The following is a 26,208-nucleotide window of genomic DNA, read 5'->3' on the forward strand; positions in this document are numbered from 1 at the left end:
TGTTGCACTCCTCTGATCTTCCTGCAGCTGTGACATTGGGCTCATGGTCTTTCTCGCTCTAGAGAAACCACAAGTTGTAACCAAGCTCTTTGTTCTTGGAATTGCTACTTGTGGTTTGTCTGGAGCATCACAACCCTAGGTTTGGATGAAATGATAAGCTAAACCATGGTGTGATGGCCTGGGACTCGGGCTCAGACTCAGAACCAGAGTCTCTGCACTGGATCCTCTGCCTCAGGCGGCATCTGAACTGAGTCTGGGGCCTGATTCTGAAGAGCCCCAGTCTGCACAGGTTCCCCTGCAACAAGCATAAGCTGGGCCGAGTCAGGGGCCTGAGCCTGCCCTGGCTCCAGATGCGGGGATTACCTCATTGCCTTCTGCTGCTCCACTACCAGTTGGGTCAGGAGAGACTGAGGCGGCCTCTGGGTCTAGTAACCCACCAACATCTCCCGAGTTGCAGAGGCTCAGGTCTGAGAGAAGGAGAGACCTGAGTACTCGCAGGAGGAGTGCTCGCCTTTGGGCGAGACAGGGAAGTGAGTCACTGGGGGATCAGGACCGGCCGTTATCCCAACAGAGATAAAAGGCTGCCAGACCCCGCCCCAGGTTGCGAAAGCAACATTGCTGCTTGCTGGAACCTGCCTGAAACCTTGTGCCTGACCTAGCCCGGTTTCCTGCCTTGGCCCTGTTGGACTGACTCCTCATGGAATCCTTGGATTTGGGACCGGACCTGGACCGCGTGGCTCGGGTTAACCCCCTGTGCCCAGGACACATGGCTTGCCTCACAACAATGTAGCTGCAGTAGGATGAGAAGAGGAGCAAAGCAGCTGTGATCTCCTTCCTGGGAACCTGCATGTTCCTGCTAAGCCATGGGCTGTGTGGTGGGGGAGGGAGGACAGGGAGAAACCATCACTACCACTAAGGTAGACACGAAGGTTGGACTAGATGAATTTTGGTGTGCCTTCCAACTCTCTGATTCTAATGCCTCCCTCCCACCTGAACCACTAAGTTTGTTTGGCCCCTCCACCTTTCCGGATGGGGAGGGAAACCAAGCAGACTCTACACCAGTGTGGTGCAGTGGTTAAGAGCAGTAGACTCATAATCTGGTGAACCGGGTTCGATTCCCTGCTCCTCCACATGCAGCTGCTGGGTGACCTTGGGCTAGTCACACTTCTCTGAAGTCTCTCAGCCTCACTCACCTCACAGAGTGTTTGTTGTGAGGGAGGAAGGGAAAGGAGAATTTTAGCCGCTTTGAGACTCCTCAGGGTAGTGATAAAGCGGGATATCAAATCCACACTCCTCCTCCTCCTCCTCCTCCTCCTCCTCCTCCTCTTCTTCTTCTTCTTCTTCTTCTTCTTCTTCTTCTTCTTCTTCTTCTTCTTCTTCTTCTTCCCCAATGCGACACCCCTTCAGTTTCCGGCTTGCAAATTAGACTGCACAACTTGGGGATGGACAGTTTGAGACAAGTCTCTTTAATAGAAACATGACTGTTCCCGGCATCTGCGACACACTGGAGGGCACGCTAGCCTAGGAAGGGCAAAAGCAAAGCAGGACGATGCCAAAACCAATGGCAGGATCTTTCAACCCCATCTCCTGCTTTGTAAGCTCCCTGTTATATTTATTGTGGAGGTGAGGGTGGTGCAGCCTGTTTACCCTTGTGCGCAAGCATTTAATGTCCCCGCTACAGAGATTTCTGTGGTCCTCCGGTGTGAATGCAGAATTGTTTTTGTCGAGTCCTCTTCTCCTGCGTGGAGGTGGCGGATGAGGGGGGCGGCAGTGGAAGTGAACAACATGTTGCCTGAATGGCATGTGTCCTGGGGGAGCCGTCCAATGTGGTTGACTCAAGCCTAGCTTCCTTTGCATCAGACTGAAGGTCCAGACCCCCGGTTCAAAGCAAATAAATTTACCTTTCTGCTGGAAGGCTGGCTCCGAGGAGGCTTGGATTAACTTTACTAGCAGTGTCAACACGCTGCAGCTGAGTAAATCGTAGCTCAACAAGAACAGCATCTTCATTTTCAAAATTAGCTCTATTACCATTTTGAGCAGGGAGAAATAATTTAGGGGGTTTGTTGGACCAGGATAAGAAGTGTGCTTTGATCCTCTTCTACAGATGTAGAGAGGCATTACAGGGTTCTGAACGAAACTGGCTTATAATGATTCACTGCCCATTTGAAAGGAGTGAATTATGGGGAGCAATTTTGGTGGGGTGTTTTTGTGTGTGTGAGATTTTCTAAAGGATTCACGGGGTGGGCAGGTTTACCATTGTTGGCAATACTGGCATGGTCTCTCTCTCTCTAATTCTAAAGCTGCAACATGATCGCAGATACTCCAAGTTATGCTGCTTCATGGCGAAAGCGTCGTCTGCTTGCAGATGAAGGTGGGGTATTAAAGGAAGGAGGGCTGAACTACAGAGAGGGCAATGAAGTGTTCCAGATAGTATTTCTTATAACAACAACAACAATTTTATTATTTATATGCCGCCCATCTGACTGGTTTGCTCCAGCCAAGCACCCACAGCTTCCCAGAGATGGCGCCTATGGTTCTATTGATTTTTAAAAGATCTTATTATAGTTGGATCAAATGTGTGTCAGTGAAGGATCACTGGCATTTCCTGAAACATATGGCCCTTTCAGACTGTTTGTGTTTTGGGGTGGGATTTGATCATTTGTTGGAAATGTAGGTTGCAATCAGGCGCAACAAACCTGCTTTCCTGAAAGATAGAGTGGTTTTGCAACAAGGGAAGTGACGAGAAAATGTGCTGGAAAGTTTGGGATAATACTTACATTGGCACAGTGTCATCTAACCTCCCTGCAAAACAAATCGGAATGAATGCATTGAGCAGCCAACATCGTTTAATCTCCAAACAAATCAGGATGAATACTGGATTTAAACAGGTTGTGTGAAAGCACTTATAATGCTTTCCTAAAAAAAGATCTACAGTGGCTCTCAGTACATTTCCAAGCACAATTCAAAGTATTGGTGCGGACCTTTAAAGCTTTGGCCCTGTATACCTGAAGGAGCATCTCAACTTCCATCATTCAGCCTGAACACTGAGGGTCCAGCTCTGAGGGTCTTCTGGCGGTTCCCTCATTGCAAGAAGTGAGTTTACAGGGAACCAAGCAGAGGGCCTTCTTGGTAGTGGCACCCACTGTGTGGAACGCTCTCCCATCAGCTGTCAAGGAAATAAACAACTATCTGCTTTTAGAAGCAGCCCTGTCAGGGAAGTTTTTAATGTTTGATGTCTTACTGTGTTTTAATGTGATGGAAGTTGCCCAGAGTGGCTGGGATAACCCAGTCAGATCGGAATAATAATAATAATAATAATAATAATAATAATAATAATAATACAGTGGACCCTCAGGTTACATTACCTTCAGGTAACGTAACTTTTAGGTTCCGAACGCAACAAACCTAGAAGTGGGTTTGCCGCTTGCGCATGCGCAGAAGCACTCTATGGCGCTGCGTGCATGCGCAGAACAGGCACCTCTGGTTACGAAAATTTCGGGAGACGGCTGGGCCTCCGGAACAGATCCTGTTTGTAACTGGAGGTACCACTGTAATCATCATCATAATAATTAATAATAATAATGGGTGTGTTTGTTTTGCTTTGCTTTCTGTCCATTGCGTAGCTGGTATGCTGTGCTGTGCTGGCCGCATTGCAAAAAGTTACTTCTCATTGCATTTCATTAAGTTCTGGTTGCTTCCCACGAGAGGCTGGTCCTTAGCGCTTTGCACAGTTCTTCGGTGCTTCTCTGTGAGAGTGTGACTCCTCTTGTCAAGCCTGTTTTTGCTGTCACCGTGGCTCGCCTGTTGCCAGGGCAGCGACGAGCTGCACAATGACTTGGGGTGGTGGAAGGTCTGCATTCGAGAACTCACTTTGATCGGCGGGCCGTGAGCCAGGAAGGGATTTAGGTGAGCCACGGGCTGGCTCCCTTGTGTTGGGGGAGCAGCGTGACCCCGCACACAGAGCAGGCATCTAGCCTGGCTGGCTGGCTGGCCGGTTCCCTGCTCTTGGCATCCTCAGCGTTACAGAGTCCTGCTCAGTGATCCGCTGCGTGATACTGAGCTCTGCCCCTCTGGCTAGTGGAAGGAGTGTTGGTAACAGTAGTTGGCGGCTGGAGGGGGAGAGGCAAGTGGTGGCAGATGTTGCTAATGCCAAAAGCTTCACAAACAGGATTAGGCAAGCCGGGGCCATAACTACTCCAGCTGTGCACAGCTGTAGCTGAGCTTTCACAACAAGCTGCTCCCCCCCTTTTTTTGAATTGGGAACTAATTTGGCAAAGGGTTCTTTTCCCTGCTGTGAATTTTAAGTTGCCTGTAAGGCTGTGGAGGGAATGCCGGAAAGGCAGCCATGCCTTGTGCTTTGTGGAAGCTTGCAATCCACTTTCTTTTTTTTAAAGGCAGCGCTTTGCAAGATGGGCATTCTCTGTTTCTCCATGTTTGCTTTGGGAGGGGGAATTATTGTCTTCCTGTTTTACCCTTTCCCCTTATTTAAAGGGCAAGGCGTGAACTGCCCAGGATACTGAGCACTCCAAGTTTGTTCATGTCGTTGTAGTTTTTGGTGTGTGTGCGCAAATTAACTTCTGCGTCTGCTACCTTCTCTTACTTTTATATGGTCAAAATTTTGTTTTGTAGTCATCCAAGGACTAGAAGCAATTAAATGAGTCTGATCTGATCTCTTTTACACAGTAGTACAAAAATGCATATATTTCTATCTCTCTCTCTCTCTCTATATATCTATATATATCTATATGTATACTGTTGCTTTTATTTGTATTTCATTTAAATTATTCTAGCTGACCAGCTTTTAGGGCAAAGGATCCACAAACTGACTTTTGTAAAACACAATATAGTATTTATTTATTTCGTAAGTTTTATACGCTGCTTGATTGTAAAATAAATAAACTCCTGAAGCGGTTTACCAAAAAAATAAAAAATAAAATAAAACAATAAAATGACATTTGAAAAGAAATAATCTTAAACATTCATAAATTAAAACCAGCAGAACCGGAGTGGGTGGGGCAACCTAGTCAGTTGGGTGACATAATAATAATAATAATAATAATAATAATAATAATAATAATAATAGATTAAAGCACACATCAGCATTCTAGGTATTGGAGTAGGCTTATCTAAACGGAAATGTTTTTAGCAGACACTGAAAAAGAGTACCATGAAGGCATCTGCCTGATTCTAATCGGCAGGGAGTTCCAAAATGTAGGTGCTCCTACACTAATATGTTGTTTCAAGAAAATGCAGCCCTTTAAGAAGCAGCTGAAAGCGATTCACAAACCAGTAGCACACCACCATATGTTTATGAAAACAATCTGAATCCAACACAGCACTATTATTCTTCCTGGGAGTTGTAGTCCAATATATCTGGTGGGTACCAGGTTGAGGAAGAACACTTTAGCTTGTCCCCATTGTGGCCAATTTTTTCCACTTCTCCTCCATGAATTTTCTCAGTTTCCCCTGCCTTTTTAGAGATGTCTAAACTGGTGGCCATCATAGAATCATGGAAGTGGGAAGGGACCCCAGGGGTCACCTAGTCCAACCCCCTACAATGCAGGATTCTCAACTAAAGCATCCATGACAGATGGCCATCCAGCCTCTCCTTAAAAACATCCAGGGAGTCTGCCACCTTCTGAGGGTGTCTGTTCCACTGTCAAACAGCTCTTACTCTTGCTGTCATCACATTAAAAAGGTAAAGGTAAAGGACCCCTGACAGTTAAGTCCAGTCGTGGCCAACTCTGGGGTTGCGGCGCTCATCTCGCTTTATTGGCCAAGGGAGCCGGCGTACAGCTTCCGGGTCATGTGGCCAGCATGACTCAGCCGCTTCTGGCGAACCAGAGCAGCGCACGGAAACACTGTTTACCTTCCCGCCGGAGCGGTACCTATTTATCTACTTGCACTTTGACGGGCTTTTGAACTGCTAGGTTGGCAGGAGCAGGGATCGAGCAACGGGAGCTCATCCCTTCATGGGGATTCGAACCGCTGACCTTCTGATCGGCAAGTCCTAGGTTCTGTGGTTTAACCCACAACGCCACCCGCGTCCCACAATGCCCCTTAAAATATACAAAAACAAGGAACTGGTCCTTTCCTGCACCATGCAAAGCTCACATAGTATGTAGCCGGCTCCCACACCTCTGGACACATTTTGGCAAATTCAAAAAATTCGCCCGGACAGAAATTTTACCCCGAAAAAGAGGACATGTCCTGGAAAAAGAGGATGCATGGCAACCCTAGCATGAAAATGCATGAGTTTGTGAAAATAACGTGCAAAAGTGTGTCGTGCTAGGGGAAATCCCTTGGAAAAATGTGTACATTGCTGCAAACTGTATACAAGTATGTGTATTCAGGTGACATTCGCACTAAAATGCTGCTGCTGGTTTTTTAAAAAAAGAAAATCGTGAATTGCTTCCAGCTATATATGGAGAAGTGAATTTAGGAGTGGGAAAATGTGAAATGGAGAGCCCGTCCTAGCCACCGCCGAAAACTGCACAGTCAAGTATCCATCCAACCACAGTCGTTGGCTGATGGTCTGCATCCAGGTTGGAAGCTTGCAAATTGCACGGGCTTGCTTTGCCCGTGTGCAAATATACAACAGAGGTTTGGCTTGGAGTCCTCAACTGTTGCTTTCTTCTGCTAGGTGGGTGTGACCCTTTTCTGGGGCAGACTAGCCCTGGTTAACAATGGTGCCATCAGGGCAGGACTTTGGGGAAGGAGCCAGGGCTCCACTCAGCAGAATGCCAATGCAGTCGGGCTGGCTTACCCACATTTTAAAGTAATAAATGTTGCAGGCTAAGGGGGAGGTCTCACCACAAGACGGTTCAGCCCAGGCTGTAAATTAACTTGGGCCACTGTTCATTAGCCCGGTGGAAAGTTGTTTCTTTTAAAAAAGGAACCCACCTTCCTTTCTCCCTCCATTACCTTTGCTGCTACAGTGGTACCTCGGGTTACATACGCTTCAGGTTACAGACTCTGCTAACCCAGAAATAGTACCTCAGGTTAAGAACTTTGCTTCAGGATGAGAACAGAAATCGTGCTCTGGCAGCGTGGCGGCAGCAGGAGGCCCCATTAGCTAAAGTGGTGCTTCAGGTTAAGAACAGTTTCAGGTTAAGAACGTACCTCCAGAACGAATTAAGTGCTTAACCCGAGGTACCACTGTATTTAGCATTTATTCGGCGCTGGTAGTGTGCTGCTAATCAGGAGAAATTTGCAAGGCACTTTCTTTTGTGTCTGCTAAGAGTATGTAATACTTAGGGAAGGGAACAGGGTCTTCTGTGGGCTATGCTGAGACACCAACACCTGCTACTTCACTGCTTCCTGTAGAAGCTGAATTGTACCCGCAGGAAAATGTTATATCCCTTAAAATAAACAGTGCCCTTTTGTGAAGTGTTTGTGTGTGTATGCATGCATGTGTGTGTGTCATGCATATATATATATATATATATGCATCTAAGAAAACAGAAGAAAGCCACAGGATAAAAATACAGTTTCCACTAGGCAACAACCATTGAAAACAGCAAGCTTCTGAATTCCTGTCTCTGCTCTCAGATCTGTTTTCCAATCTGGAAGGTGTTTTTCCCCCCTTCTCTATTTCCCCTTTAGGAAGCTGCCTCTCTACTGAGTCAGGGATCATTAGTCCATCTGTTCCAGAATTGCCTTCATTAGCCTTCCCCAACCTGGTGCCCTCCAGATGTTTTAGAGACCATAACTCTCATCAGTCCCAGCCAACACAGGGAACGGTCAGGGATGATGGGAGTTGTAGTCCAACATTCTCTGGAGGACCACAGGTGGTTTTTTTTAATTAAAAAATCTTATCTTCATTGCTCTCAATAGGAACTTCGCTATATTTCCTGCTTGTAATCTTATTTGAATTGGAGTGAAGGATAAAACCATAATATCCAGATGATCTTCTTGGATACAGAGAAGCAGGGCTTTTTTTCCAGCAGAAACTCTCCAGAACTCAGTTCCGGCACCTCTCAGGGGCAGAGCTATAGCTAGGTCTGGTGGAACTCTCTCTCACAAGAGACCAGGGCCTGGCAAGATTTGGCATCCTTCCGCAGGGCTTGCAAGACGGAGCTGTTCCGCCAGGCCTTTGGCCAGGGTTCAGTCTGACTCATTTTCTCTTTGTATAAGAACAAGCAAGAAGGAGGTTTCTCAGCCCGCTCACAGGTCCTTATAATATCAGTGGAAACAGTTGGTCCTGGCGAGTATTAACCGCTTTCAATTTTAACCTGAGGGTTGTCATTTGTCCAGTTTTAATCTTAATTTATTTGAATTAATTTTGGGATGCATTTTAATCGATTGATTGCTTGTTTTTATGCATATTGTATTATTTATATGATGTTAGCAGCTTTGAGCCTGGCTCTGGCAGGGGAGGGTGGGGTACAAATAAAAAATTATTATTATTATTAGGTGATCTTGCACCCCTGGCAGAACTGTCCAGATTGTGCCCGCTTGCCACGGACAAATTAGCTCTTCTTTCTGCCTCTCCTCCAACCCCCCTCCACCCATTCAATTCACCCTCTATTTAAGACCATTTCTTATGAGGCAATAATCAATATTTATATTTATGGACATATTTTTTAATGCACAAAAACATACAAAACCATGTAAAAGGATCAAATTGAGAAACAAGGACACACAACACACACACACACACACACACACACACACACACACACACACACAAACTATCCCTGAACTCTTCTTTCCCCAGCTGCTTCTGCTGTTTTCAAAGTCAAGGTCTGGGAAAGGCTCTCAGGGCTGGAGGGTGGAGCAAAACAGGTGGAAAAGCCCTTGCCTGCAGAAAGTATCTTTCCTCTCAGTCAGGTTTCAAGGTCTCAATGTACCAGACACCATATGACTGGAGTCTGATGAACGTAAGATTTGTATCTATGCGTCTATGCTCATAGCCTTCTTTCTTTCTTTCTTTCTTTCTTTCTTTCTTTCTTTCTTTCTTTCTTTCTTTCTTCCCTCCCTCCCTCCCTTCCCAAGCTTGTGAAATATAGTAAGGAGAGTCTGGATGAAATGCAAAAGCCATTTGGTATGCTTGACGGTGAGCATCTTCTAAGGGCAAAGAACCGTGGCTCATTGCAAATGCAAGTCCAGTGTCCCTGCCATCTCTAGGTAGGACTTGGAGAGATCCTGTCTGACATCCTGGAGGTACGCTGCCAATCAGTGTTGACAGTGCTGAGTTAGATGGACCCAGTGGTCTGACTCGGCACAAGGCAGCTTGCTGTGTTCCTTTCAATCTCTAAATGGCTCGGAACCCAGGTACACAAGGGAAAGCCAATCCCTATACCGGCATGCTTGTTTACTAAGATTGTCCTTAGAGGCCTTCTCCATGTATCTTTGGTAGGAGAGGTACATTAAGTATTTTATCTGTAGTAGCACCCAGACATGTCTTGCATCAAAATAATGCAATCTTTTAATGTGTTCCTATTTGCCAAAGCATTTTTGATCCAGGGGGCAGGGTCCGATTAAGGCCACATTCACCCCTAACATTTAAAGCTTTATGTTATCACTTTAAATAGCCGTGGCATTCCCCCAAAGAATTCTGGGAGCTGTAGTTTGTTAAGGCTTTTGAGAGCTGTTAGGAAACCCCTGCTCGCCTCAGAGAGCTACAGTTTTCAGAGGCAATCCCTTTTCAGGAGGAACTCCCCAAATCCATTCCAGACAATGTTAGATTGTATCACATTGCATGCAATTGCGCCCAATATTCTTTTGCAAAGAAATTCCCCATGATATGATGCATTGTGTGTGCTCTTTTCACTAATATATTCATTTCTATGTCCACGTTACCCTAGCAAATGCAATTTTGTACATGTTGCTTGGCCAAAGAGCTGCATTGCAAAATTCAGTGACTTGCAAATTTTGAAGACCAGCTAAGTTTCAGTCCCATATTGTTTCAGTAAGTGCAAACTAGATAGCTTTGCCTTCAAATGCAAACTCAACTGAATTTCTTCCCCGTCCCTAGTAACAAACGCTTTGGGTCCACAGCTATTTTGGGGGGATGCTTCCTAAGGCGTACTGTATCAGAAGCGAAGCAGCCCCAAAGCTCATGCAATGTGAAGAAAAACAAACACAAGAGAGTGCCTATCTATGACTTGACATTTCCTCTGCTGGACAATAAAATCATTGTTTTGCTGCCTGCCTCTTTTATGCCTGGGCTTTCAACTGGGAGATGTCTTCCAGAGCCAACCAGGAAGAACGCGGAGCCTTTTCAAGGGTCTGTCATGCTGTGCTTGGGTCTTTTTTTCTTTCTGGAATCCTACTGTGCTTCTTGCTTTCTCTTCCTTCCTCCTTGGCAGAACCTTTTTGCAAAGTTTTGTCTGGAATATGTCATTGAACTTTGATAATGGCTCTGAGTTGCTTGGATGGAGCATGGAGAAGGGTGTGTGTAGAAGCTACCCTACTCTATAATGGTCTAATTTGCCTCCATTGCTTCTGGCCCTGTCTACCACTAGCATATGACCTGTGGAGGATTTGACCAGAAAGGAATGCAGCCTTGGACAGAAGAAATATTCTCCGCCCCTATCTTTGTGAACCACCCTTGTCTACTGCATCACACTGGTTTTAGTCACACTGGCATTTATTTATTTTTATTTTTATTATTATTTTACAAGTGTAGAACTATAACAAAACAAAATGCACACCTATATTTAGAGATTTCTCTGAATCTCCAGACTTCACACCTTCCCCTCCACGGGTCCTGTTGTCCACCTTTTCAACTTCATATTATTTCATAGTCCATATTTTATATCTTTCCATATTGTCCATGGTATTTGCTACATCACAAGTGTTACTCCGACCTGGTGGAATGCTCTGTCCCATGAGACTAGGGCCCTTCAGGATTTAACCTCCTTCCATCAGGCCTGTAAGACAGAGCTATTCCGCCTGGCCTTTAATTTGAATTCAGCTTGATCTTTTATTTCCCTTCCCTCCCCTTTTATGAAGATCACCCTGAGACCCCACAGCTAATTCTCTCCTGGCCTCCTCACTGGCCCAAGTAGGACCAATTCAGCCAGCTAGCCCTGGGGATTATCTAATGCTTATTTCCCCTAAACTGATTTTTGAATTTTATTGTTATTCATGTTTATATACTGCATTTTATGCTGCTTTTATAATTAAGTGGTTTAAATTTGTTGTTAGCCACCCTGAGCCCAGTTTTTGATCCGGGAAGGGCGGGGTATAAATAAAAATTTATTATTATTATATTATTATTACTAAAATCCTTCTTATGTTTCCATCTGCTTACAGTGGTCTCCTAAATAAATTTTTAAAATTTCCCATTCTTTATTGAAGTTTTTGTCTTCTTGGATTCTGGTCAATTTTGCCATTTCGCTGTACTCCAACAGCTTGGTTTGGCATTCCTCTCTGGTAGGGACTTTATCTTCTTTCAATCTCTGGAATAGTAGCATCCATGCGGCTGTTGTCGCATACATAAAAAGGTCTTTTCTGCTCCTTTGGGATATTGGCAACTACAATTCCTAACAAAAAATCACAGTGGCAAATTTGATGGCTATTGAGCTCCTGCCCTGGCAGGCAACACAAGGAATAGCTTCCTGCCTGTGAAAGTGTATGTTGTCAATTATAGCATCTCAGGAGCATTACATAATAAATAGAACAGCATGAACGGTAGCAATGCATATGGATTGATGAGCCTTTCCTGCTGTTAACCCTGTGAGAGCTGCATGGATCATGCATCTTGACGGATCCTAATGTAAGTAGGGCTGGATGATAGATTGATGTATCATCCAATACCAGTTTGAAGTCCGTATCGTGATACTGGTTTAATAATTTTTGACCTGACAATATATTGTGTGTGCATGTTATGAAAAACCCACGACGTGGCAATAACCGTGAAGCTAGCCAATGCATAGTTCCATCCTTATATCAGACATCATGATATATCAGTATATCATGATGTTTAGCTGGTGATACATCATGATGTTGAAAACCAGGTATCTCCCCGCCCTAATTGCAATCCTTGCTTACTTTACAAGGAACAGCTGTTCCATAACATGACTGTTCCTATTGTGTGTGCGGGGGAGGGGGGATGTGACAATGGAGCAATTTTCATTCATAATTTTATTTGTATGCCGCTTTTCCACAAAGAAGAACTGTGCTCATAACGGCTTGTGGCAAAGGAAACAGGAACGTGTTTCAAAATCAAACCTGGCGAAATCCATTTCATGGCAGCATAAAATAGCAACACAATAGCACATTACAAAAAACAATGACATTTCAGTACTATAAATACAAAAAGATTACACCTCCTGGCAGTAGCAAAAAATAACAAGGAAGCTTAATAGCTTCATCCTGGTCCTATAAACATCCCTGTGGAGATGTTGCTCACAGTCTGTCTCCTGAAGCAGCAGCTTATAAGACTTGCAAAGGCAGTGTGTGTGTGTGGTTTAGCTGAAAACACCCTTCCCATGAAGTTAGCGCCATGATGATGCAAGTATTCTAGAACCTAACTAGAATATTCTGATAAAAAAATCAGCTGGGTGCTCCTTACAGAAGTGGGCACTAGGCAAAGCATCTGCCTCACTTAGGGGTCTAAAGGAGCAATTCCGTTCCAGCCCATTTTTTGTCGCATGCAGGACTGTTTCTGTTCCGCTGCAGTTTAGCTTCTGACAGCTATGTTATTCGTCTCACTGTCCACGGTGGCAGAATTTTATGTACTTAAATAAAGGTCATCATTGCATTATTCCATTTGTTTCAAAGCAAAGACCATCATTTACATGCGAATGGTGGTGGTGTTAGAAGGGAGTTAGAAGGGAGAAGCGATCAGTTACCTACTGTTTTGCGTGGTTAAAAAAAACAACGTTGAATACTGCTTGTATTCACTGGTTTGATTTCTGTTCAGGACGTGGGACGAATAAGCAAGCATTGACATTTTCTGCTTCTTTCCCCATTCATGTTGGGAGTTCTCCTCCTCCTCCTTATCCTACATCTGGAATAAAATCCAGGAAGATGACAAGTGAATTTCTGTTTGTAACCTGTCAGGGCAGCTCTTGCAAGTTCCTGATGCCAAAGATAAAAGCATTAAAGAGTTGAGAAGTTCCGGCTTTGGCTCTTTATTTCCAGGGTCAGATATGGGTGATTCCCATGTTGCAATCAAGAAACATGGAAAGATCTCTTTTTGTAATAGATCCATGTATGTGTAAGCGAGAATGCATCACGCCCATGGCCGGATTTAGATTTGATTAGGCCCTCTGCTACTGAATGTAATGGGGCCCTTTATATTTCCAGCTGTCCTTTGTCAACAACAAATTGCCGCTGTTTTTTGTGTTGAATATATGCTATATGGTAACTTATGGACCTAATAGGTATCTAAAGCCATTTGCACATAACAAAATATGTATTTAATAAAAGTAACTGATACAGAAATGAGCAAACCAGTGATATTTTAGGGAGCAGGCTAGCAGGCGGGGCCCGATACTTACATCATAGGAGCCTCCACAACACAAAACACTGTTGCTGTATGTAGGTTTTATTTTATTTGTTTTTTATCTTACATTGTGGAAATGTACATCCAGTTTTTTCCCCTTTAATTTTTTTTGATGCCCTCAAGAGTGTGGGGCCCTAAGCTTGTTTAGCTTATACGTAAATCCGGCACTGATCACACCCAAAGGTGTGCTTGTATGCTATTATTTTTTAAAGAACCAAAGTTTAGATGTGAAGTTCATTGTTTTGCCCCTTCATGTCTGTGTTGCAAAAAAATATTACTAGCCAGGATTTTTTTTGGGGGGGGGGGGAATGATTGGTAACATTGTGTAAGGGGAGAGGCACTTGAACCCATTATCGAGATTAAGAGTTGCTCCTCTGCATACCTGCTATTTGCAGTGGGAGAAAAAGAGTTTGCCTTTTCCCCCTATTTGGGGTGTGGGTTTTTTTTTTGGTGTGTATGTGTGTTCAATTTCAGTTGGGACCGGGGGGAGCAAAGGGTTAACTCCCCTTCACACAAATGGCCTTGATCTGGTCCACTTCTCTATACCAGATACAGATTTTTAATATATATTACCAACAATGAAGAACCACATCTACTTTAATTAGTTATCTTTTATATGTTTTCAGTTATTTGTGTTTTATCTGTGATTGTCTTAATTTTGGGATGTGACTTGATTCCCAGTTCTGGGGGGAAAGGCAAGATATAAATAAAATAATGAAAATATTTAATGTTTTAATTAAACAAATAATATTAATAGTTTTTTATTGCTATAATTGTTGTTGTTCCATCTGTTGCTTTTTACAAAAAGAAAACCTCAAAGTTTCTCTCAATAAAATGCATAATACAGGATTCTGCCTGCAAAGTTATGGAAAAATATTTGGAAACCTAATGAACTAGAACTTGTAAATATTATGAAATTGCCGTTCTGCTGTAGGAAAAATAGGAATTTTAGAGAAGCTTTGTTCCCTGGTGTCTGGTAACTCAGTTTTTAAAGGGAGAACTAAGAATTCCAGGGCAAGCTGCTGATTTTTGCATATGTGTAGATTGTTTCATAAATTGAATGTTTAGGTAATTGCCATTAAAGGTGTAAGAGAAAAATGATGGTTAACAGTGTTATGCATTTTGTTACACACACACACACAAGCCCCCCCTCACACACATATGAGCAGCCCGAAGATTTTTAATACTCAATATGTTAAATCTAATACTTTATTATAAAATGTGTTAGGTTGTGTCCAGTTAAGCTGTTAAGAGTAGGCTCAGTGAAATTAATGAGCCTGTTAGTTGTGTCCATTAATTTCAATGAATCTACTCCGAGTAGGGACTAGCATTCGCTAAAACTCATTGTACTGTAATAGGCTTATGAAATAAATACAGCCCTCCTAAAAAGAATACATTATGCATTATGCATAATGCCTCAATTAAAATTAGAATACACATTAAAAATGTTAATCCAATTTGGTCTAGAGAGCCTGGGAGCAGGAGGAGGGGGTTGCATATGTTTTTACTCCTCCCCTCCACTTTTCCTTAAAGCGATACGGGAGCCTTTTTCATACACATGTTGCCTCAGTTTTTAAGAGACCGCTGCTATTTTATTCTGAGGAATAAATTAGTCCCGAATAGTAATAAAAGCAGCTGGTTGCTTTGAATGTAGGGTGGGGAATGGGGGGGGGAGTGCCTTCCACATAACATAATTAAAAATAAAGTTTGTGGCTATTAGACGTACAATAAGCGTTCTGTGTGCTGGTGTGAAAGGCTCTAAACAAACAACTCTTTGCTCGTTTTGCAAGGCTGCCATAATTTTACTGCTGTCTGTTTTAATAGCAGCAGGGGATCATTGCGTACAGCTTTATTCAATTCTTTTTTTCCTTTTAAAATAGAGTAGTTGTATTCCATGTTATTCTCTGATGGGATTCATGGCAGGTTTTGTAGGAAAGTTCTCAAATCCCTGATTGGTGCTTTTCAAGGGACGTTCCGTCACTCAGAGTGGTAAAGCGGAAGGTTTGCATGCAGAAGGTCTCAGATTTAATAGCCATCATCACAGGCCACCTCTCCAGGTCCAGGGGCTACCATTGCTCCGCACTATATTTTCAAACGTTGATTGCTTCAGACCCTTGGCAAGAGACCATCAGTATGACCTGAACCCTGTGACGCCCGGGGATTTCCTTGTAGCTAAGCTTCTCAAAATTATTATGTAATCTTTTCAAGTTCGGTGAACTAATAGACTATATGGGATTGATTTTCAACCACATCGGCATTTGCTACCCAGGCTGATGGGTGCCTTTTGCAGCCTTTGATTTGCTAAGCAGGACCTCTGCGATCTCAGAAAGCGAGATCTGTATGTGCCACGGTGTGGTTCTGCTTTCACAAGCACCGTTTAGAAATCCTCACTCCAGAGGAAGGTGGGTATCTGCAGGCAGAAGGAATCTTCCACTCAGGAAAGGGTTGTTTTATAACTCATGCTAGGGCATTGTGCAGAACAAGCACATCTCAACCCAAAATGCTTCAATTGTGAATTATTCCATTTATATCCCACCTTTCCTCCTAGGAGTTCAGGGTTGGGGACTCAGTTTTCCCCCTCCCTTATTTTAATCCTTACAACAACCCTGTGAGGTAGGTTAGGCTGAGAGATTGAGACAGGCATACGGTCACCCAGCGAGCTTCATGGCAGCTGTGGCTGTTGATGTTTTTTTTTTAAGAAATATTTATTAAGATTTTACAAAAACAAATATACAAAAACACATAATAATAAAAGAGAAAAAATAAAAAATAAAAGGATAAATAAAACATACAGAAACAACAAGAAAAATTAAAAACAATTATTTTTCATAACATAAAACTCGTTTGCTTGCTTCTTTGACTTCCTCACACCTCCCCTTCTTGTATTCCCATTTAAATAATCAAATCAGCAAATCTTTACCCTCTTTCATTTATCTTATCTCTATAACTTAACATTTTATAACTCAGTATTTTCATACATTATCAATTCATTTTTGCATATTCTTATTAACTTTGTTGCCAGTACCACTTATTTCCAATCCAACACCATTTTAGTTATTATTATTTTTTACCTAATTATACCCTTCTTCCATATTCTTAAAGCATTACAGCTGGAAACCACTTAATTTCTATCCAACATCCTTCTAACATTCATTAATTTTGCAATATTTCTGTAAATAGTCTTTAAATTTCTTCCAATCTTCTTCCACCGCCTCTTCTCCCTGGTCCCGGATTCTGCCAGTCATTTCTGCCAGTCCCATATAGTCCTGTGGCTGCTGATGTTAGCAATTACCGTTTAGTGTTTTGTTGTTGTTGTGTGTGTGTTTTAAAAAAGGATTGTATCATTTTTATGTATTTTATATTAGGTTTATCTATTTGACCTTTTAAACTCCCTGTGGCTTGTGCAAAGGGTGGTTTATAAATAATCTCTGAATAAATAAAACAAACAAACAGGTAAATGGGGATTTGAACCCTGGTCTGCTAGGTCCTAGTCCTGCACTCTAGCCACTACACCACACTGCCTCTGGAAGAGCTCACATGAGCGCTTGCACTATTGTGAATGCATAACGGGAACCTGCCAGTCGCACCGAGTCTCTGACAAGCTCTGTGAACGTAGGAAGCTGACTTTATACCAGGTTAGGCTATTTATTTAGCCCTTTAGCCTTCTCTGTTTAGCAGCAGCTTGGCCGGGTCTTGGACATTCACATCACCAGACTGTCTAAGTCCTTCCTCATGTAATGCGTATGTTTTATTTACCGCTGAGCTTTGCTGCCTCGCCCCTGTGCTAGTGATTATGATTCTTTTGCTCCATGACCCATACATGGTAGCAATGGACAAGATGCATCTCTCTTGCAAATCTGAATGGCAGAAGAACAAGTTTGGTGTTCGGAAAGAGAGGGTGTTTGCATATTAGATGGATGCAAGCAAGGTGACAAAGAAAAGAGGATTTAATCAGGCAGTGGCCAAGCTCTAAGAAGTGTGTATGAGCGCACGGTGCTATTGGGCCTGACCCCAAATATCCTGGCTTTTATAAGGCCCGAGCCTTTGTCCAACTGCTCCTGCCTCTGGAATTGGGATGCTGGGGAATTCCAATGAAAACAGAAGTGGAAATTGCAGATGTTTGCTTATTTGTGCCATGTCCAGAACAGAAATCAATTGGAGAATGCAATTGCTATTCACAGGTGTTGCTTTCAATGCATTACAGCTTTCCCTGTTTGAGTTGTATTTCATTTGCATTGAAATGAATAATGGAATGACAATGTAATGCACGTTACGGATGTATGGAAACAGTGAAATAGTTTTTGGTGGCAAGGAACTGCAGTGGAAAGGAAACAGAGCTGCATGGGACAAACGCAGCGTGGCATGGAAAATGATGTCCTCTTACATCCTTACCCTGGAGCTGCCTACACTCCCAAGTGGTTGCGTATACTTTTGGACATACTAAAAAGAAAGAAGCATTATATATAGGTGTGGATTCTCAAAGGTTATTTTCATCCAGTGCAGTGCCAGTGGACCTTGGCTCTGGTATTGTGCATTGTTTGCACACAGAAGGTGCCAGGTTCAATCCCTGGCATCTCCAGATAAAGAGTGAGGCAGCGGGCAATGTGAAAGACATCTTCCAGAGACAGTAGTGAGCTGCCAAGAGTCCCAGTCAGGCAATACAGGACTAGTTGGTCAAATAATATCACCTGGTATAAAACAGCTTTCTATTTAGATTGTAATTAACTCCCAAGCTGCACTGGAGTTGTAATTAATTGCTTGCTGAATTGTACTTAATGCTGCAGCCGGCATGATCTCTGCTCCCTTTGCCATGTTGAATGAAGTTTCCCTCTGTCATAGTGCTAGAACTCGCAGACGTCCAATGAAGCCAAATGTTGGAAGATTCAGGACAATAGAAAAAAAAGTTCTTCTTCAAGTTGCACATAGTTAAACTATGGAACTTGCTTCCGCAGGAGGCAATGATGACCACCCACTTTAAAAGAGGATTAGTCAAATTAATGAAGGAGAGAGCTGTTGATGGCTTCTAGCAATCTTCTTCTTTGGTGATCGCTCATAGCTGAGTAAGATTGTCTTCCATAAACACGGTTTTAACAATGAGTCCGGAAGTGACTGTGGAAGCCAATTCTAGATCCACTTATCCTTCCACAGTGGGGACATTGGTTTCCAGGTGGGAGTTGATCACGGTGTGGATTTGCCAAGCGTGCCTTCCTCTTAGCGCGTTTCTCTCTTGCGTCCTGAATTTGAATGTCTTCAAAGCCCATGACACCTTTGGTAAAGGCTGTTCTCCAGTTGAAGTACTTGCAGGCCAGTGTTTCCCAATTGTTGGTGTTTATACTACATTTTTAAAAATTTGCTTCTTTAGGCCTTTAGTCTTTAGACCTCTTTTGTTGACCACCAGCATTACGCTTTCCATTTTTAAGTTCGGAATAGGGTAGTTGCTTTGGAAGACGACCGTCAGGCATCCACACAACATGACCAGTCCAATGAAATTAATGTTGAAGAATCATTGCTTCAACACTGGTGATCTTTGCTTCTTCCAGTACACTGGTATTAGTTCGCCTGTCTTCCCAAGTGATGTGTAAAAATTTTCAGAGACACCATTGATGGAATCTTTTGAGGAGTTGGAGATGGCGTTTATAAGTGGTCCATGTTTCACAAGCATACAGTAAGGTTGGTAGTACAATAGCTTTGTAAAGAAGCATTTTGGTTTCGCTGTGAATTCTAGTAATCACGACTATTCTTTGCCTACATAGCTGGAGGCAGTACAATGGTACCTCGGGTTAAGAACTTAATTCGTTCTGGAGGTCTGTTCTTAACCTGAAACTGTTCTTAACCTGAGGTACCACTTTAGCTAATGGGGCCTCCTGCTGCCACCGCACTGCTGCTGCACGTTTTCTGTTCTCATCCTGAAGCAAAGTTCTTAACCCAAGGTACTATTTCTGGGTTAGCGGAGTCTGTAACCTGAAGCGTCTGCTGGAAACTACAGGAGGGAAGAGTGCTCTTGTGCTCAAATCCTGCTGGCAGGTTTTCCTTAGGCCTCTGGTTGGCCACTGTGAGAGCAGGATGCTGGACTAGATGGGCCATTGGCCTGATCCAGCAGGCTCTTCTTATGTTCTTATGCAAATGGCAGCTTGGGCTTGCAGCAGATGTCTCAAGAGATGCCTTTGCCACAAGCAGGAGCCCAGAGTGGCCAACGCAAGCAGAGTGGTTGTGTACATTGGCCCCAAGTCATTCCTTGGATTGCAAACAGAAACCCGGTGCGGTTTGCTAAACCAGAGAAGTATTAAGAAGTCATTTGTGGCCTGCAATATTGTCACGCTCCTCTTCGGTGCTGACTCGCTATATCGCCCATTGGCATTTGGATTTTCAGTATTGGTGAGTTGTTTAAAGTGGGGGGAAACACACACCACCAAGTCTGTTTCTTCTGGCTGATATTTCCTGAGTGCCGTTCCCTTTACACGTCTGTTTTCAGTGGTGCCTTTTCAGATTATTTTTTAAAAGGTCTCCAACCCTTTAAACACAGCATGTCTTCAGATTGTGGGTTGTTGTTATTTTTTAATAATGAAAAAAAACCTCTGGAGGATCACAGCATTTTTATTTTTCTAAGGCTCATGATACGTTGGTGGAAAGAGGCAGCCTACTAGACCTGGAACCTTTAACAAAACTTTTCTGATTAGACATGGGCTTTACATTCAATGCTATTTCCTGGTATAACATAGGAAGCTACCTTATACTGAGTCAGATCATTTGCCCATCTAGTTCAGTCTTGCCTACACTGACTGGCAGTGGTTCCTGAGGGTTTGGAACAGGGGCTTCTCCAAACCCGACCTGGAGATGCTGGGGATTGAACCTGGGACTTTATGCGTCCAAAGCAAAAGCTCTAATGCTGAGCTATGGCTCTTCCCCCAACACTGAAAGCTTGTGTAATGTACTTATTTAAATTTAAACACATTACTATTTGTACATGACTTTTATACATTACTAAGCTAGGGATGGAGAACATGTGGCCCTCCAGATATTGCCGGACTCCGGATTCCATCTGCCCCGGTGAGCGTTACAAACGGACAGGGATGATGGGAGTTGTAGTCCAACAATATCCAGAGGGCACCAGGTTTCTCACCCCTGGACTAGGCAGATACTGAAATCAAGATTAAGGTATCCTTGCTTAAGACTGATAACAGAAATGAAGGAATAACAAATATTGAAATTAGGTATTGGCATATACCCCAACTTCTTATTCCAGCATATTAAATATTGGACCAATGTATTAAATATTTGCTCATAAAACCCTTGAAATCCTTTCAACTCTTAAAAACCCTTAATATGTTCTGAATTCTGTCTCTCTCCCCCTCTCTCTGTGTGGTTCCGGTATGGATTTTCAAAGGTTGTAGAGGAACCTACCTTATATTGACTCAGACCATTGGTCCATGTAGCTCAGTCATGTTGGACTGACAGAGGCTCTCCTGGGCTTCGAGGAGTAAGTCCTTCCAAGCCCTACCTGGAGATGCTGAACCTTGGACCTTCTGTATGCAAAGCAGATACTGTCCTACACTCGCCTTCGAAATTCACACTTTCTGAATTTTGCGATGCACACCCCCAACCAAAGAATGCTTATATTAATTTTAAAAATGCACAAAAAGTCATTCTGTTGGATGGCTATGAAGTCATTCTGTTGGATGGCTATGGCTTGTCAAAATGCACGTACTAGACAAAATTGAATACAAACATGCACGACTTAGGAGAAATACACAAAACAGTGCGCAACTATGCATTTTTTAAAAAACCCCTCATTGCAAATGTATGCAAAAATGGGGAGAACTAAAAACTGGAAATCAGCCCTGAGTGCTCACTGGAAGGACAGATCCTGAAGCTGAGGCTTCAATACTTTGGCCACCTCATGAGAAGAGAAGACTCCCTGGAAAAGACCCTGATGTTGGGAAAGATGGAGGGCACAAGGAGAAGGGGACAACAGAGGACAAGATGGTTGGACAGTGTTCTTGAAGCTACTAACATGAATTTTACCAAACTGCGGGAGGCAGTGGAAGACAGAAGTGCCTGGCGTGCTCTGGTCCATGGGGTCATGAAGAGTCGGACATGACTAAGCGTCTAAACAACAACAAGCTGGAAGAATGAGAAACCAAGATGGATAGATTTGCTCATCCCTACTTCAGTGCTAACGTTTTAAATCTGGGTCCCTCAGACATGACATCTATAATAGGGTGGAAAAGAGAGGGAGGTGAGGAAGGAGGATTTCCTTAGCAGTTAATCTGTTTCAGTTCCTGTACCTTTTGGTAAGGCTTGGTGCCTGCCCCTTCTAAGCTACGTAGACCCTACCAGGAAATCTAGAGTAAGCAGTCGATTAAGTAGTTATTTAGAGTGTGTCATTATCTGATTAGCAAAATGCTGGCTGACAGATAGCAAAGACTGTGAAGTTCCTGGGTGAACACAGAAAGCACTTCTGGGTATTAACCGGTATTTTGCATTTGAACTTAGCTCTGGTGCCAAAAGTGAAGGGGTCCCAGTTAGGTGCTCTTTGTACACCCCTCAGAGAGTTTACCAGATCAGCCAATGCAAACTTTGAAATTATTGCTTCTAATTTAACAAGAAAATCAGGGGGAAGACTGTGGCCAGATGACCTGTCTGCTGGCTCAACCTGCTGCCCAGGTGCTGCCCACTGTTGTTGGGCAACTTCAAGGCCATTTTATCTTCAAACCAAGCTTGGACCTCACAGCCCTCCAAATAGAGAGCCAAACTCTGTAAAGTAGGACACTTGGCCACCATACAAGATGGCGTCCTTAAAATGCCATCTTGGGCTGCCTTGGCATGCTTAGCAGACATGGGCTGCTGAAACTGCCCTGGCTAGCATGTCTTTCTTTGCTTCCAAGGGTTCAGCCTTGAAAGGAAGGGTACCAGACCAGTTCTTATGATTCCAAATGAGCATAAGAAGAGCATTGCTGAACCAGGCTAAAGGCCTATCTCGTCCAGCATCCTGTTCTTGCAGTGGTCAACCAGTGGTAAGCGTGCAAGGAGGACCTTATGAGGGGTGTGTCAGGGGAGGGGTGTGGAGGGTTGTGGAGGCTCCTTTGGGTAGATAATTTCACCCTTGGACCCTCAGCTCCCCACCATAACAAAGGTGAAGAACAAAACTTGCAACAGGCCCTATCCACTTGCAGCTGCCCTAGCCATGGATTGGCTGCATGCAGAGGAGTGGGGAAAGGAAACAGCTGGGGAACCCCCCAAGGTAACCCCCCTGGGAGGGGGAGGAAGGCTCATTAGCATCTTAGGAGCTCCACTCCAGAATTGTGTAGTGTTTACTCATTAGCCCTTCTTCTCCTGAATATATCCCACAAGGCAGCAGAGGTTTAGGGTCAGAGCTTTCCTTCTCCTAGATGGGCTCCCTTTCCAGGTTGACGGGCCAATCTGCCAGAGCCTGCCTTTGCATGCAGGGGAAGTCCCTAATGCACTGAGGGGTTGAGAACCATCAGCTATCCTCACCTGGTTTAGCCGGCCAGTTGAATCCGTTTCCCAAGGTGTGGCCGCTGTTGCATGCTGATAGCTTCTAGGAGCCACACCTGAGAGCTGAGTGCAGGCTGCAAGCCAAAGCTGGACAAACTACCCCTGAAGGATCATGGCATTTTCCCCTCCCAAGGTACTACCTCTCCCCTAACACCCCATACACAGCACTAATGGGGCAGATAATACATCAATTAAAATAATCTGTATGGTTGAATGTTATCTAGATATTTCATATTGCAGTGAATTATGAAGTCTACTTTTCAATAATCTTCTTGTCCATGTTTTAAAGAAGTGGCATCAGGCTGCATCTTACTAATGGACATCCTGGTCCTTCCTCCCAGCTGGTTTGTATTCAGGGAGGAGATCAAGTCTGCTAGCTTGGACTTTTATTAGTATTAAAAAACCCCACTTTCTTCTGAAGTTCCTTCTTGGGTGCTTCTTGGTTCACAGAGCAAACAGGGTTATCATCTGTGTTTAAAGCGATTTGTGCTATACGGTGAGTCCCCTGCTATTCTTAGTTATTTGCACAGGCTTTGAGAGTGGAGCAGCTGAGAAGCTTTGTGTGCCCTATTTAGGTCTGGGAAAGACATGTAAGCAAATAATCAAGGTAGGTTAGGCAACAATCCCTCTGCTGTTTTCTGGCAGGGGTGGGGGGTGGTTCTCTCGTGCTCCAGTGGCACCAAGAGCTTTCTTCTGAGTGGAGAGAGAGGTTTCTGCTTCTGCACTCCCTTAAGGTCAAGGAGGTGCTTCTGGTGGAAGCTCTTGCCATGCCTATGCCTTAAACCTTCTCTGCAGATAACTTTCTCACATGCATTTTTAGAGCATCTGGTCTGGTGCATGACAGATTCCGGCGGAAATGTTTACGTCCGCCACTTGGATGGGGCAAGGAACATTTTTCAGGCTGAGGGCTGCATTCCCTTCTGGGCAACCTTCTGAGGGTTGCATGCTAGTGGTGGGTGGGGCCTGAAGCAAATGTGGGCGGAACAACAGATGCAAATGTTACCTTTGTGCAGCAAGCTAGGTTCTGCACTGTGCACTTGCTCTATGTTTGTATCATCAGAGCTGGGGAGGACACATTCCAGCTAGGCAAACACACACTGGTTGTTTAGCAGGGCCAGTGAGAAGGGTATGTTTTGGGAAGAGGGGTGTGTGGCTCAGGGAGAGTTCCAAGGGCCTGGCAAAGAGTTTTGGAGGGCCACATTCAACCCCTGGACCTGAGTTAAAGGAACGTGATGAAAGAAATACGAGGGAGGACAAGCAGCCTGGTCCTGTGATTAGGGCAATGGTCCATTGCAGAGAAGTATGAAATAATGACTGGCTGGAATGAAGTCTGTTTGCATCTGCAATCCATCTGCGGCTCAGACTCGTAACCACAGCAGTAAAGAATACGGATAAGCTTTTGTGGAGATTCAAATAAAAGGAACAGCACAAGTGAGAGAAGGCTGTGTCTCTCCCTGGGTGCCTTTCGCAAGTGTAGGGCAGAAATGGGTGGAGTTTTCCCTCGCTCGCAATGCACTTTGGAGAAGGGAAGAAACAGCAAGAGAGAAACTGCAGTGTCAGAGCGCCTGTTGGGGACGGCTGGAAATCCCTCCTGCTGGAGGAGCACGGGTGGGTGACCCTGGCAACCTTGGAAGCATTATTCATTAAATCATTGAACTGTAGAGTTGGAAGGGACCTCAAAGGTCGTCTAGTCCAACCCCAGCAGAATGCAGGAGTTGCAGCTGAAGAATCCTCGACAGATGGCATCCAACCCCTGCTTAAAAACGTCTACTGAAGTGAAATTGTATACACCTGATCCTGACCCACTAGGTGTGTAGATGACACAGCAGTGGCTTGGATCCCGCGTTGTACAGGACAGCAGTGGAGGAAGCACATTGTGGCAAATGACCTCCCAACCCATTCCATCATCAACAGCCTCCACCTGCCTGCATCCTCATTTAGCAGCTAGTTAAGGGGGTGGTCAGGGATGTGGGTGGCGCTGTGGGTTAAACCACAGAGCCTAGGACTTGCCGATCAGAAGGTTGGTGGTTCGAATCCCCACAACGGGGTGAGCTCCCGTTGCTCAGTCCCTGCTCCTGCCAACCTAGCAGTTTGAAAGCACAAAGTGCAAGTAGATAAATAGGTACTGCTCCGGTGGGAAGGTAAACGGCGTTTCCGTGCGCTGCTCTGAAGCGGCTTAGTCATGCTGGCCACATGACCCGGAAGCTGTACGCTGGCTCCCTCGGCCCATAAAGCGAGATGAGTGCCGCAACCCCAGAGTTGGTCACGACTGGACCCAACGGTCAGGGGTACCTTTACCTTTAAGGGGGTGGTCTTGCCAGCCAGCTTTTTCCTTCTTAGTCTCAGTTTTGAACCTTGAGGAACTCAGCAAGGATGAGGATGGGGACAAAACTGGAATTAGTCAGCCCTTCCCTTCATTGGCTCTGGCTGCCCCCCCTGGTGGGCTTCTGTCCTACCTTGCCTCCTGCCCCCCTCCCCAGTTCCAATGGACGCCAGCCAGTGTTGTGAGTCAGCCCAAGCTACGAATAAAGCTTCTGATGGCAACTGTAGCTGTGACAAACGCTTTTTGTAACTTAGGTCACACTTCTTGGGAGCAACAGAGAGTAACTAAGGCTATGCAGAGATCTGGATTGCTACAAAAGAGCCTATTCAAGGTGAAAGCAAGCATCTAAAGTGGGACAGGAGACAGGTTTCTGGATGTTTACCTGGGGGCGGGGGATAAGTCTCACACCACTTGGCAAGGTTTGGGAAAGATTCAAAGTACACAAAGGGGCTAATTTTAGCCTGAGCAACTGTGTTGTGACTAGTTCAGGAATACTCTCCCCCACCCCAATAAAAAAAAAAGCCACATCCCGAAATAACTTGTTGTTGTCATTCTAAATGTTGCGTAGTCATGGCGGGGGTGGGCATGCTGTACCCTCCAACATTTTACAGGTGGAAACGGATGTTTGTAGCATGGCTGTTCTGTCCCCAAACACAAGAATTACTGCTAGAATTCATGGGTGGGCGAACTAAGGCCCGGGGGCCGGATCTGGCCCAATCACCTTCTAAATCCGGCCCGCAGACGGTCCAGGAATCAGCGTGTTTTTACATGAGTAGAATGTGTGCTTTTATTTAAAATGCATCTCTGGGTTATTTGTGGGGCTTAGGAATTCGTTCATTTTTTTCCCCTTCAAAATATAGGCCGGCCCCCCACAAGGTCTGAGGGTCAGTGGACTGGCCCCCTGCTGAAA

The 26,208-nt window shown here is 44.4% G+C and overlaps 1 protein-coding gene across 6 annotated transcripts in view; it reads left to right on the plus strand.

Annotated features, from left to right (window-relative positions):
- Window positions 1-26,208, plus strand: part of HIVEP3 (HIVEP zinc finger 3) — a 240,192-nt gene that overhangs the window by 20,336 nt on the left and 193,648 nt on the right. The gene's annotated exons all lie outside the window — the stretch shown is intronic.

This window comes from Podarcis filfolensis (assembly GCF_964270895.1).
Source record: "Podarcis filfolensis genome assembly, chromosome: 8".
Classification (NCBI taxonomy): domain Eukaryota; kingdom Metazoa; phylum Chordata; class Lepidosauria; order Squamata; family Lacertidae; genus Podarcis; species Podarcis filfolensis.